Here is a 15,239-nt window from a genome sequence, read left to right on the forward strand (position 1 = left end):
TTACAATAGCAATGTTATCCATAGGAGCAAATGGGGAAGTTATGAATCTTGTGAACTCTGGAGCAATGGCTGGTTATCACTTAACTATGTCTACAGTTTAGCAGAGTTCAGAACCCTCCCATGGTCCTAACCTTGTGGCTTTTCATTAGTTTTACAAAGATGGTTTGGTCCCTGAACAAGCAGTGGTGGTTTGGGGAAGGGCTGTTTTCATCCTTGCTGTAAGGTTAAACTATAAACTAAATTATTCCCAAAGTTAGCTTGGCCTATGCCTAGGAATAAACAAGGACAGCTTGGGTGTTAGAAGCAAGATGGAATCAGCTATGTCTTATTCCTCTTACTGTTATAACTTTGCAAAGGTGATTTCAATCATACCATTTATGTACCTTCACCACTACGTGCCTCAGTTTCCTCCTGCATTAAATGGGGGCAGAAAGGGGAAGTTCATGTCTATTTCCAACAATTGTTGGAGCAGTTGATGTTGTATATGCAAATTAGCATGAAATAATGCTTATTAAGCAGTTCTCAACTCTGCATACTGGGACACTTCGGGGCTTAAACACCCATGGGTTGTGCTTCTGGAGATTCTGATGTTGTTGGTCTGGGCTGCATCCTGAATACAAGGATTTTTAAAAAGCTCCCTAGGTAGGCTGGGCGTGATGGCTTATGCCGGTAATCCCAGCACTTTGGGAGGCTGAGGCAGGCGGATCATGAGGTCAGGAGATCAAGGCCATCCTGGCTAACAAGGTGAAACCCTGTCTCTACTAAAAATACAAAAAAAAAAAAAAAAAAAAATCAGCTGGCCGTGGTGGTGGGCAACTGTAGTCCCAGCTACTCAGGAGGCTGAGGGAGGAGAATGGTGTGAACCTGGGAGGCAGAGCTTGCAGTGAGCTGAGATCACCACTGCACTCCAGCCTGGGCAATAGAGTGAGAGTCTGTCTCAAAAAAAAAAAAAAAAGCTCCCTAGGTGATTCTAAGATGCAACCTGGATTGGACATCACTGGTTTAAATAAAGATTTCCTCCAAACTCCACCTCCCAAACCTGCCAATCAGCAGCTTCAGTGAAGAATCAAGAATGAGAATTACAGTTAACTGGTAGGAGGGGAGACTGTGGATGGGGGATAAAACCTCCTTAGTCCTTAGAAAAGCAACACCAACAGCGAGGGCTGGCATTTGTTTAGAGCTTATTGGCACGGTGCTAAGTGCTCTGTACGCATTATTCTCACAATGATCACATGACTCAGGTCCTATTATTATTTCATAACTCTGACAAGGAAACTGAGGCTCAAGGCGCTTGAGTTACTTGCTTAAGATTGCACAGCTGTTTATTGTCAGAGCTGAGCTATAACCCAGGTCAGTTTGATGCTAGATCTGGTGTTCTTCACCACAGGGCTGTCCTACTCAGAGCAGTGAGATGGCCTCAGAATGTAAACCTATGACTCAGTGGCCCAGTGATGCCAAATAATGATAGATACTATTCTCTAGCAGAAGGCACTGGGCTACATCTGGTTCCTTCCAACAGTGTGGAGAAGTAGATATCCTTTCCCAGGTGAAATAGGTCTTCAAAGAGATGAAGTGACCCACCTCTGCTGCTACACAGCACAGCTGGGAACTGAGCTCTCATTGGCTTGGTTCCCAGACTCTGAAGGAGGCTGCTGACATGGGAGGGAAGATCAGCCCACCTTGGCAGGAGGCATGAGCCCCACATCAAGAAGCATTAAGAGGGTTTAAATGAGTTATGAACAGATATAATTGTCTCCCCCATATTTTCCATCAGAGGAAAGTGACTGTCAAATCGACTTCATTTTTAAGCACGCTATTAACAATACCTGGGAATTGTTTAATCTAGTTGTTTTACAGCTCAGGAGGAGTTGCCGTGAAACTGATGGGGAAATGTAGCATCTGGTGTTTGCTTACTGGTAGGAACGTGCTGGGCTTGTCAGTTGGGGTCTTCTCCTTTCTGTTCCTCACCAGCACGTCTCTGTGGCAGGGGAAGAGACTGTTGGGGCCAGCTGTCATCTCCTTGTCATTCGCATCTAAGGCTTTTAACTCTCCCCAGCCCTTGGCCTTAGAATACACATACGCCCATTTCCCAAGCTCATGCCCGATGCAGTTGCAGAACTAATATTTCTGGGGAAGGAGAGAAAGAGAGAGAAAACAGTAATAATTATGACAGAGGCAGATGGCTGACCATCCAAAGAATTATATTCCCCTTTCTTACAGTGGAGAATTGTTGCTGAAAAGAGGCTGCCCAGCCAATAACTCAATTTCCCAGCCTTCCTTGCACCAAAGGGGACCAGGTGACCAGTCCTGGCCAATGGCATGTGAGAAGAAGTGGTGCATCTCACTTCTGGATCAAGGCAGGCGCCCTCTTTATCACCCATAGTATGGAAGGATTCTAGAGGAGGAGAGACCTGAAGGAGCCTTGGTCCCAGAGTGACCCCATGGAACCCTATGTGACCAGGAGCGCCACCATGTTGAGTGAGAGACAAACTTTTCTTATGCTAGGCTGCTGAGATTTTGTGGTCTGTCTGTTATAGCACATAGCTTTATCTTATTTTAATTTTAATTTTTTTTAAGACAGGGTCTGGCACTGTCACCCAGGCTGGAGTGCAGTGGCACAATCTTGGCTCACTGCAGCCTTTATCTCCTGGGCTTAAGTGATCCTACCACCTCAGCCTCTTGGGTAGCTGGGACTACAGGCACGTGCCACCACCCAGCTAATTTTTGTATTTTTTGTAGAGTCTGAGTTTTGCCAGTTTTCCTAAGGTGGTCTCGAATTCCTGAGCTCAAGCAATTCACCCTCCTTAGCCTCCCAAAGTGCTCAGTTGATAGGCGTGAGCCACTGTACCCTGCTGACACCTAGCTTTATCTTAACCAACACTACAAAATTTGTAGAGCTCTTACTCTCAGCCAGTCATTGTCATAACAGCTTGACATATATCATCTCATTTAATCCTCTCAACATTCCCATGAAATTGATATTTACAGATAAGAAAGTAGGCTCAGAGAGGTTAAGTGACTTCCAAGGCCACAGAGCAAGTAAGCATTGGAAGAAGAAATGTGAACCCCAGTGAAGATACTGCCACAGAATCTAGGACGTGTCGTATCCAGTCCTAGTTGTTTGAAGCTTGTCTCTTCCCTTACCTGTCTATCCCCTCTCTTGAGTTGGTCTATTCCCAAGCTTTGGGCTTCTGTTTTGGTTTCCCACGCCCAGCTTGGGGGCCCTGTCCTATCCTTGCTGTCCTTCCAAGCCTTGGTGTCTTTCTCCACACGTGGACCATGTCTGAGGCCCTGCCACCCATAGGCAGTTCTTGGGAGAGTTGACCTCCTGATTCTCCTGACCCCAGATCTTGGTGACACCCTCACGGTGGAGAGGAGGCAGTGGTTTCATCCAGGTCCCAAGATCAACTCGCTGTTTCAAGCAGGTGGAGCCAAGATGGGAACACAGGCAAGGGCAGGGCAGCATGAGAAGTTGGGGACCAGCAGAGTTTGGTTCATGAAGTCAAAGCACAACTGAGATGTGGACATAGAGGAGCATGGCAGCTCACACAGGAGGCTGGCTCTGAGGGGCCATGTGAGCATTGGTGGGATGGAGGAGAGCTCAGCTGGCAGCATCAGCCGGGACACAGGAGCAGGACTCCTGAGCAGTTCTGCTGACCTCTCCAGGCTCACCTCTGGCTTTAATGGATATCTGTGGTTTTTATTGATCCAGAACATTCCTTTGAGGGACTTCTCCCCACCTTCACATCAATTATGTGGCTCCAGTGGGCTGCCACTTAAAACATCCTGCCCCAATCACCACAGGGACACTTGTGACCCCAGCACAGCCAATTATAACCCCACCTTCTTCTGGTCATGGTGGTTAGCTCAGGAATGGGCACATGACTAAAAATGGCAGCTGTTCATTGGAATTTTTTATTTTTTGCAGGAGGAGGTGGAAGGGGAGGTGGTATGTTGCCTTTAGGGTCTTGGAATTGAGAAGATGTGGTAGCTATCTCCTCTTCCAAATGAAGACAACCTATATACTGCAGGAGATGGTAGGTCCAGAATCAGTCAAAGCCAAAACATAAAGGGAGGATCAAAAAGGTGGGGGGAGGGAGGGGGGAGAGAGAGAGTGAGAGATAGAGAGAGAGAGAACAGAGAGATGGCAGGGGGAGAGGAGATAGAAAAGAGATAGAGGAAGAGTAGAGAGAGAAGAAAGAAGAGAGAGAAAGGGGAGTGGAGGGGAGAGAGATAGAGAGAAAGAGAAGGGGAGAGAGAAAAAGACAGAGACACACAGAGAGAGCCCATTTTCACTTCAAGCATTAGATCCAGCTGTGCCTGAAGACAGTGCTATGTTGAACTTCCCACTGGCATGAATCAAAATTTCCTCTTTCAATATAAACTAGTTTGAATACAGTTACTCTAACTTGAATCCAAGAGTCTGGAATGGTTGTTTGCCACCTCACATGCAGCTTGACTGACTTTCAAATTTTCAAACAGACCATACTTTCACCTTCTAGCCTCACCCACAGGCAGCTTTCCTCTGCCTGGGACATTTTTCTTTCTCTCTCTTTTTTTTTTTTGAGAATCTCACTCTGTCACCCAGGCTGGAGTGCAGTGTCATGATCTTGGCTCACTGCAACCTCTGCTTCCCAGATTCAAGAGATTCTCGTGCCTCAACCTCCCGAGTAGCTGGGACTACAGGTGCATGCCACCGTGTCCAGCTCATTTTTGTATTTTTAGTAGAGACAGGGTTTTGCCATTTTACTCAGGCTGGTCTCGAACTCCTGAGCTCAAGTGATCCACCCTGCTCAGCCTCTCAAAGTGCTGGGATTACAGGCATGAGCCACAGGCCCCGGCTTCAGTAGATATTTGCTGGAAGAGGGTCTTGTTCTGGCTGAATCATCATGCATTCTTGCGCACAGCATTCAAGGGTGTTAAAGGTATAGTCCAGTATCATTGAGAGTTCTGGCAGGAAACATGCAACATACCACAAGGGACAATTGGGGACAGTTTCTTGAAGGGACTATGTACAAGGGCCTGGGTGGGGTTAAGGGAGTCCCACACAAGATGATGATGTTTTCTGGGACTAGCAACGATGGTGAGCTATTAACTACCTGTAGGTCTGAGACTGGGAGGGAAGGTTTAGCAAAGCCTAAGGATGCTGCAGGCAATGGAGAGTCATCCAAGAGGACTTGTGGCTCCCTTTCCCTTTCTTTCTTTCTTTCTTTCTTTCTTTCTTTCTTTCTTTCTTTCTTTCTTTCTTTCCTTCTTTCTTTCTTTCTTTTCTTCTTTCTTTCTTTCTTTCTTTCTTTCTTTCTTTCTTTCTTTCTTTCTTTCTTTTCTTCTTTATTTCTTTCTTTCTTTCTTTCTTTCTTTCCTTCTTTCTTCTTTCTTTCTTTCTTTCCTTTTTTCTTTCTTTTCTTTTCTTTCCTTTTCCTTCCTTCCTTCCTTCCTTCCTTCCTTCCTTCCTTCCTTCCTTCCTCCCTCCCTCCCTCCCTCCCTCTCCCTCTCTCTCTGTTTCTTTCTTTCTTCCTTTCTTTCTTTTTTTGACAGAGACTTACTCTGTTGCCCAGGCTGGAGTGCAGTGCTGTAATCTCAGCTCAATGCAACTTCCACCTCCTGGGTTAAAGCGATTCTCCTGCCTCAGTCTCCTGAGTAGCTGGGAATTACAGGTGCACACCACCACACCTGGCTAATTTTTGTATTTTTAGTAGAGACAGGCTTCTGCCATGTTGGCCAGGCTGGTCTCCAATTCCCGAGCTCAAGTGATCCACCCACCTTGACCTCCCAAAGTGCTGGGATTATAGGCGTGAGCCGCAGCACCCGACGCGGACCTGTGGTTTCCATTGAAGAAGTGCAGCCACTCCAGTCTATGGCCTAGCAGTGAGAATAAATACTCTGACCTCTCTTCTCCTGCCCTCTGATCTCTGGTGAGCATCTCACATCAGTTGAACCCAACCCGAAGCTAGAAGGCGAGGGAGCTCATTGATGTAAACTACAGAAGCTCTCCTGGGGCATCAAGCGGGTGGGAAAGGATGGAGTGAGTCTGGAGGGACAAACAGAACTTTTGTCCCAAGACCTGTGACAGCGACCTGCTGTCCCCGAGGTGGGCTTGTGATCCAGGTGCTGACTTGAGCACAACCCTTGAAGATGTCACTTCGGGAGGTACAGACTGGGAGAGCAGTCTGCACTGCAGAGTCCAGCGGTGGGAGAAGCATCATCAGTAACACAGGCAAACAATGCCAACCATATTCACACTCCCATGTCCCCATGGCCTGACCCCAGCTGGCCACTCCTCTCAGGGTGTGAACAATGATCAGATATACTCTGTCACTTGTCACTAGCCTAACCTCCCGACATCAACTCCCCAGGGACAAGGGAGCAGCATCTAGAACACAGTGGATAATTATTCTTCAAATGAATTGCACTATCGAGGGCATCCTGGCTGAATCAATCAAAGCAGGTGGGGGCAGATTTCACAGAGCCAAGAGGCCATGGCAGCTCTTTGTGATAGATTCATGTAAGAGGCCTCTTTTGCCACCACCCAACATTCATAAGCCATGCCTCCTCTCCATGTCGTTCAGCCATTTCCCATGCCAAATGAAGATAAATGTCAGAGGAGCAAATAGCCTTCAAATTGCTATTGAAAATATTTTGGAAAAGCCATGAAATGCCAAGCCTTTCTCCTTCTCATAAAGATTCTATTTATCTTCTGAGAAATGTTCCCCACCCTCCTGAGAAGCTAAATATGACTCAGTGAAGTGGGGAGTTAGTGCCTACGTGCTATTTCTTTCTTTTATTTTTTTGAGATGGAGTCTGTCTCTGTTCCCTAGGCTGGAGTGCAGTGGCATGATCTCGGCTCACTGCAACCTCTGCCTCCTGGGTTCAAGTGATTCTCCTGCCTCAGCCTCCTGAGTAGCTGGGATTACAGGCATGCTCCACCACGCCCAGCTAATTTTTGTATTTTTAGTGGAGACGGGGTCTCACCATGTTGGCCCAGATGGTCTGGATCTCTTGACCTTGTGATCTGTCCACCTCGGCTTCCCAAAGTGCTGGGAGCTCCACCCCGCCCAGCCCCAAGTGGTATTTCTAAGGAGTTGGCAATGCCTAAGTGGTGCTCCCTCCAACTGCGTGAATTTCCATTCTGTCAGCGTAAACTGACCAGCCAATGCCGTGCTTCCAAGGAGATTACTTCATTCAATGTTTATTGAACACCTAGCATGTACCAGCCAATTATGTTCAGCACTGGGAACATGGCAGCAGACCAAATAGACAATGTTCTTATTCTCATAGAGCTTACCTTTTAGCATGTAGTGTGTGCAGAGACAGACTATAAAGAATAGATGTCAGGCTGGGTGCGGTGGCTCACGCCTGAAATCTCAGCACTTTGGGAGGCCGAGGCAGACAGAACACGAGGTCAGGGGATCGAGACCATCCTGGCCAACATGGCGAAACCCCATCTCTACTAAAAATACCAAAAAAAAAAAAATTAGCCAGGTATGGTCATGTGCACACTCACCTGTAGTCCCAGCTACTCGGGAGGCTGAGGCAGGGGAATCACTTGAACCCAGGAGGTGGAGGTTGCAGTGAGCCGAGATCGCGCCACTGCACTCCGGCCTGGCAACAGAGTGAGACTCTGTCTCTAAATAAATAAATAAATGAATACAATAAAAAATAAGAATAAATGTCAAGGCAGATGGTGATAAATGCTATGAAACCAAAGTACAGCAGAGCAGGCAGTGAGGGGTTAGAGGGCTATTTTAGACAGGGCAGTAAGAGAGGGTGTCCTTGGAACATTTAGACAAAGACAAAAGGGAAGTGAAGGAAGCAAAGCAGATGTCTGAGGAATAGGGTTACAGACGGAAGGAAGAACCTGTGCGAAGGCTTCAAACATGGGTGGCCCTATGGGGTTTGAATGGCAGCAAGAAAACCACAGGAATGGGAAAGTGGTAGGAGCTAAGGTCAGAGAGAGAGCTCAGAACTCATCACAGAGGAAATGTTAGGCTGTGGTTGAATTTTGGACTTTAATTTGAGTGAGACTGGGAGTCATTGGAGTGTTTTGAGCAGAGCTGTTATGTAGTCGGATTATTCTGGCCGCTGGGCTGTCATAGACTGTTGGAGGCCAAGGGTGGAAACAGTAATAGGAGTCAGGAGCTGGGGCATTCTGGGTGAGAGATGACAGTGGCTTGGTCCACAGTGTAATGTCACAGGTAGTAATGGTAGAATCCTGGATATGTTTTGCTGATAGAGCTGATGGGATTTGCTGGTGGATTGGATGGATGGATGGATGGGCATGAGAGAAAGAGGAGTAAGAGATAACTCTAAGATTTTTGGTCTTAGAAACTGGTAAAGTGGAGGTGTTGGTTAGCAAGAATGGGAAGACCTAGTTTGGAGAAGAAAATAAAGAGTTTAGCTTTGGCCAAGTTAAAGTTCGAGATGTTGGCCAGGTGTTGTGGCTCATGCCTGTGATCCGAGCACTTTGGGAGGCAGATGCGGGAGGATTGCTTGAGTCCAGAAGTTCAAGACCAGCCTGGGCAATATGGCAAAACCCTGTCTTTACAAAAAATACAAAAATTAGCCAGGTGTGGTGGCGTGCACATGTAGTCCTAGCTACTCAGGAGACAGAAGTGGGAGAATCACCTGAGCCCAGGGAAATTGAGGCTGCAGTGAGCCATGATTGTACCACTGTCCTCCAGCCTGGGAGACAGGGTGAGACCTTGTCTCCAAAAACAAAGTTTGAGATGTCTGCTGACAGCCAAGCAATGCTGCTGAGTAGGCAGTTGGATATTGGAGAGGTTGGCGTGTCAGGTGCACAGATAGTGTTGAGACCCACTGGGATCAACACTGTTTGGGATAAGTCAGGGAGGCAGAAAATTTGTTCAACCAATTTTCTTCAGAATTACCCTATGCACAACTTTTATGCATGCATTGGGACACAGCTCATGGCCTTGTGTGGAAGATGGACGAGTAACTGGACTGTCTCAATCCAGTGTGATGAGCGTTGCTATGGAGGAACTCAGGGAGAGGCACCTGACCTGGTCTTGGGATGCAGGCAAGACATCCTGGAGGAAATGAAATTTACATCAATACTTAAAAGAGACAAGGAGCTAATATTTACTTAGTACGATCAGCCTTGGTATCCGGTATCCATGGGTTCCACATGCATGAATTCAACCAACTGTGGACTGCAAATATTTGAAAAAACATGCATCTGTCCTGAACATGTACAGACTTTTTCTTTGTCCTGTTGCTAAACAATATGGTATAAAAACAACTTCCAGACCATCTACATTGTATTAGGTATTATAAGTAAACTGGAGATGACTTAACATATATGAGAGGATGTGCGTAGGTTTATAGGTAAATATTAATACTATGCCATTTTATATAAAGGTCTTGAACATCTGCAGATTTTGGTATCCACAGGAGGTCCTAGAACCAATTCCCCATGGATCCTGAGGAACGACCTCAGTATCCAGGTACTGTTTCAAGCACTTTGCATTAGTCGTTCTCAAACTTTACTGGATATTTATATCACTTGGGAAGAATTTAAAAATCCCAATGCCTGGGCCTAACCTCAGACCAATTAAATCAGAAACCTGGGTATGAAACTCAGGCATCAGTGTTTTCCAAAAGCTTTCTAATGTTTCCAACATTCAGCCAGGTGTGAAGATCAATGCTATACTTGTGTTTGCTCATACAATTCTCTGAACTACACCTCACGGGGAAGGTACTACTATTGCTAATATCTCCATTTTACAGAAGGGAAAACTAAGGCACAGTGGAGTCATATATTTGCTCAAGCTCATGAAACTTGTGATTGACAGAACTGGATGAGATGTCTGGATCCAGAGTCCACCTTCGTAGCCACTGTTCCGTCATGTGTTTCAAGAGAGTCCAGATGGGGCATTCATCAGAAGGATGTCGTAGGAAAGAGTGTGTTCCAGATGGCGGGGTTAGTTGGACTTTGGTAGAATATAAATAGATTAATGCAATGAGTATACAAGGAGTACAGAATATGCATATTATTTCATTCATTCATTCATCATTCATTTAACAAGTATTTGTTATGCACCTGCCCTGTGCCAGGCACACAGCTAGACACTGAGGAGGTTGCTGGGGAGCAAAGACTCATAAAATTCATAATCCAGTGGGGAATAAGTAGAGGTTTAATAAATAATCACAAAATGAACTGTATTTACTCCTTGTATTTGCTCATGGAATTCTCTGAACCACACCACATGGGGGAGGTACTATGATTGGTAATATCATCCCCATTTTACAGATGGGGAAACTAAGGCGGTAATCCCAAATGATTGAGCAATAATCCAAAATGGATTGGATAATATGTATATGTGCAGTGTGTGTGTGTGTGTGTGTGTGTGTGTGTGTGTGTATGTGTGTGTGTGTAAAATTGCAATCATTTTGGGAAAGAATTACCTGGTGCTGTGAGAAACTTTATTTGTCATAGACAAGTCAAGGAAGGATGAGTTACCAGGATGCAGACATAATCCTCACATGCAAAAGAGGAAACTGAGGCCCAAGAGATTAAGTCATGTGCCCAAAGTCTCACATCTGATAATTAGACCAAATTGGAATTTGAACCCAGGTGAGTCAAATTCTAACATGTTTCTTCTACAGCAATGATTATCAAGCTTTAGCGTGCCCAAGAATCTCCTGGAAAGCTTTGTTAAAACTCTGAGTGCTGGGCCCCCCTGCCTGTGGAGTCCCATGGAGGTCTCAGTGGGGCCTGATAATTTGCATTCCTATCAAGTGCCCCCGTGCTGCTGACACTGCTGGTCTGGAGAGCATGCTTTGGAAACACTGTCTACTGCATGAAAGCATTAGTGGTAACACTTGTGCTGGGTCATGATGGTAAAAAAAAAAAAAAAAGACACATCAGGTGGAAGGATTTGGGAAGGCTGGAGGTAGGAAAGGGCCTTCTGCCACTGAAGTGTTGTGCTGTAGAGAAAGAGTGAAGTTGATGGTAGTTTCCGAGGTTGTAGCCATCTGTTCCCACCCATCCATAGCAGCTGCTAGTGAGGACCCAATTCACTTCTTCATTCAGCCTGCCAGGGAACAGTTTATCAGCCCATTGGAGCCAGAAGTTCTCGTTGGCCCCTAAGTTCAGGTTGCTTATTAAAGCACCCTGGGCAACCCCCTGATTTTAGTGCAAGTAAAGGGACTCTTGATCCCTCTTGAGATCAGCAAGAAAACATTTTCTGGCCTTAAATGGGTGCTTTGGGACCTATCACACAAAATTAATTTATTCAACGTATCTCTCTCTCTCTCTCTCGCTCTGTCACCCAGGCTGGGGTGCAGTGGCATGATCTCAGCTCACTGTAACCTCCGCCTCCTTGGTTCAAGCAATTCTCCTGCCTCAGCCTCCCGAGTAGCTGGGATTACAGGTGAGTGCCACAACGCCCAGCTAATTTTGGTATTTTTAGTAGAGATGGGGTTTTGCCATGTTAGTCAGGCTGGTCTTGAACTCCTGACCTCAGGTGATCCACCTGCCTCGGTCTCCCAAAGTGGTGGGATTACAGGAGTAAGCCACCATGCCTGGCTCAACATATGTTTTTTGAGACCCTATTATGTTACAGTGCTGTATCAAACACAAGAAAAGGAAATGCCTTTTTCTTCTGAGGCCTGATTTATCAGGGTGCCCTGGAGACAAGGGTCCTCAGGATAACCTGGGGTAATTGATTCATTCCACATGATGCCACAGAAGTCAGGGAGGTGGCCTTCTGTGATAGTAAGATGGATTGACCTATCTGTCTCTCATCCATCTACTGTCTTGCTATTATCTATCTATCTATCTATCTATCTATCTATCTATCTATCTTTCTTTCTTTCTTGCTATTATCTATCTATCATCTATCTATCTTCTTGCTATTATCTATCTATATCTATCATCTATCTACCAATTATTTATACCTATTATCTAACTATCTACATAATATCTATCTACCAGCCAATCATGTATCTACCTATTATCTATCATCTATCTATCTATCTATCTATCTATCTATCTATCTATCTATCATCTCTTTATTGTCTCTCTATTATCTATCTATCTACCAGTGAATCATCTATCTATTATCTATCTACCTATCATCTATCAATCAATAATCTATCTTATCCTATCAATCTATTATCTATCATCTATCCTATCCTATTATCTATCATCTATCGATCTACCTACCAACCAATCATCTATCTACCTATTATCTATTATCTATCTATCTATCTATCTATCTATCTATCTATCTATCTATCTATCATCTATCTATCTATCTATCATCATCATCTTTTTATTATCTGTCTATCAGTCATCTATCTGTATCTATCTACCTATCATCTATCTATTCATGTATTATCTATGTATCATCTATCTATCTTATTCTATCTCTCTCTCTCTCTCCATCTACTGGTTTTCCTCCGTAGTTCCTAGTTCATAACTCCCATAACCCTTGTTACAGTCTTTTGCTATAATGTGGGGGAGATTTAGGCCTCAGGAAACAGAATCTCTCTGACTTTCCCCTGCCCTCCTTTCACCTGCCCAAGGCTGGACTCTAATCTGATTGTGGGTCATAAAACTCTCATTCCAACGATAGTTCTATTCCATACTTTGGAAGGAATGCTGAACAGAGAGGCCAAGGAGAATCTGAACAGATAGGTCTTGCTGAGTTAAATCATGCCCCTTCTGTCCAATCACATTTCAACACAGTTGTCCATGCTTCAGTCATGGACAACCAATGAAGTCTCCATACCAGGCCCAAAGGCAGGGTTCGGGGAGCTTCTGGAGAGCTGAACACGTGGAGGCCGACAGCAAGATGAAGAAGAACTCATCTGTGTGCCTGGACAGTGGGGCACCCCAACTCTATGGGGCCAGAAGCTCCACCCTTCCAGGCCTCACCTTATGTGCTCTTCATCTGGTTGCTTTATTTGTATCTTTTTAAAAGATCCTTTTTAGTAAACCAGCAAATATAAGTGTTTCCCTGAGTTCTGTGAGCCTCTCTAGCAAATTAATTGAATTCAGTGTGGGGGTCATGGGAATCCCAACTTGAAGCCAGTTGGTCAGAAGCTCTGGAGGCCTGGACTTGAGACTGGGGCATAGGAGGGAGCAGTCTTTGGGAGTGAGCCTTCAACCCATGGGATCTGATGCTGCTGTTGCTGTCTCTGGGTAGATAACTTTGGAACTGAATTGGAGGTCACCCAGCTGGTGTCACCTGCTTGGTGTATGGGGAAAAACTCTCACATCTTTGCTCACAGTATTCTTCTTCTGTGTTGATGACTGTTGTGGTGATGTGACAGCAGAGGAGAAACACAGTTTGAGAGAGTTTTTCCTAAAACACTTCATCTGCAGATTTCTGGGCTCTCTTCTGGCGATACTGTGAGGTCCCGGGATTGGTACAGGCTGGCAGGATATTTTTTCAGGGCAGCTAACTGCTGATAAACAGGACAGCAAGGTATTGGGGAATTAGACCAAAAATCACATCTGAGGGGTAAGGTGATGCCACAAACTGAACACTGTTTCCTGAGGATGGAATCTGGGTGGGTACCAAAAAAAAAATGATTACAGAGTCACTCACCAAGAGCCAGGGTAGGTGGAGTGGCGTGGGGTATGAGCTGAGCCCTGGCAAGTAGTTTTGGATGGCAGCTGTACACAGGGGCATCTCTGTGGTGTGGGACAAGCCTGCTGAGCTCAGGGTGTGGTGTCCTGCTCCCATCGACTCAATTTATGTTCTGGAACACTTCCTGGGCAGGTCTTCCTTCATCCTTGGAATGACAGCTTGGACTGGATATTCAATCTTTTGCCTCTGGGGCAGCGTTAATAAGCATTAATAAGCAGAGTTCATCCCACCCCCTCTGAGGCACTGCCCAGACTGTCCAGGGAGCCGACCCGGATGTAAGAGAGGGGTGGTCACATTTGGGTTAGAATGATGACCTGGGAATAGTTCAGAGGCTGGACTTTCCTGATTGGGCATTTCCAGCTCTTCAGAAACCTTCTCTTGGCCGCAGTGCTGAGCCTTGAGGGTGTAGGCTCCTGGGTTAGGGGAATCACCTGACATCTGTCCTGAAGGGGGCTCACCCCAAGGGATAAGCATAAGAAGAAATGAAGTTATGCCCCCAAGTTAGAAGGATCCGTCCTTGAACCAATGGTGATGTTCATGAAAATGCATCACACAGCCCAAACTCAGACTTTATCCAGGGCAGCATTGTGCTCAGCTAAAACAATACTCTCTCTGCCTGCTTTGCATGTAAGGGCACCAACATGGCCCAATTTTGACCCACAGACTCCAGATGGAAGTCCCCGGAGAGCGCCTTCCTTCTCCACTCAATAGGCAAAATCTTCCTAGGATAAAGTCATTTGCCTGAGTAAGGTGAGCATCCTGCATCAAAGCATATTTATGCACCAGAGGATATTTATTTCTCTGGGAGTGGAGAGGTTGAGAAAACCCAGCCATTCCCACAGGAAGAATCCCATATTGCAGCAGGGCTCCCACCACTCATGGGACTCACAGCAGCCATTGGCTTTCTCTTCTTTTGTGAAAATGTGGTGGTAATCTCCCTGCCTTGGCTGGAAGCAGAATGGGGTTGGGGATTAGACCCCAAAGGAATGAAGACCTAGGAGGCCTTCAGGTTAAAAAGGAGATCAGGACTCTGCAATTTGAGGCTAGGAGTACCAGGCCCAGTGTTTCTGCTTCCCTTCTGGGGCTTCCATCTGGAGTCAGCCAGGGTTGGGGCCACCCCGAAGGCTGCTCTGACATGAGTGCTTCTAACTTGGAAGCTCTTGATCTCTCCTTTCATGGGGTCCTTGGATGAGCCCCTTCAAGGGACAGACAGAAGATGGCTCGCCCATGTGGGAGTCCTGCATCGGGGGGACCAGCTCACTAGGGCCATAGAGAAAGAGAAGGTCTACAAAAATTGTCTACTCTTCTCACTTTGGTAAGAGAGGTAAATGTTTGACAGCAGAGACTAATTGCAGTAACAAACACTTTCCAATGTCAGTGGCTTTAACACAACAAAAAGATACCTTGCTCATATCAGTGTCCAATGGGGGCTGGCACAACGGCTCTGTTCCATGCAGTGTTTCAGGGACCCAGGCTCATCCTACTTAATATCTCTATACTCCTCTAGGTCTTCAGCTTAGATGGGCAAAGGAAGTGGGAGTGTCATGTTGGAGGCTTGGGATCAGGCTGGGAAGGGGCACAGTGCAGTGTGCTCGCATTATTCAGGTCAAGGGTTTTGCC

The 15,239-nt window shown here is 45.9% G+C and overlaps 1 long non-coding RNA gene across 1 annotated transcript; it reads left to right on the plus strand.

The window, feature by feature from the left end:
* The first annotated feature begins 9,744 nt into the window (after positions 1-9,744).
* Positions 9,745-11,393, plus strand: LOC134731789 (uncharacterized). Its single transcript, XR_010114376.1, has 3 exons — positions 9,745-9,940; positions 10,457-10,594; positions 11,296-11,393. It is a non-coding gene; the product is annotated as an uncharacterized lncRNA (long non-coding RNA).
* Positions 11,394-15,239: the final 3,846 nt, after the last annotated feature.

This window comes from Symphalangus syndactylus, chromosome 11, assembly GCF_028878055.3.
Source record: "Symphalangus syndactylus isolate Jambi chromosome 11, NHGRI_mSymSyn1-v2.1_pri, whole genome shotgun sequence".
NCBI lineage: Eukaryota > Metazoa > Chordata > Mammalia > Primates > Hylobatidae > Symphalangus > Symphalangus syndactylus.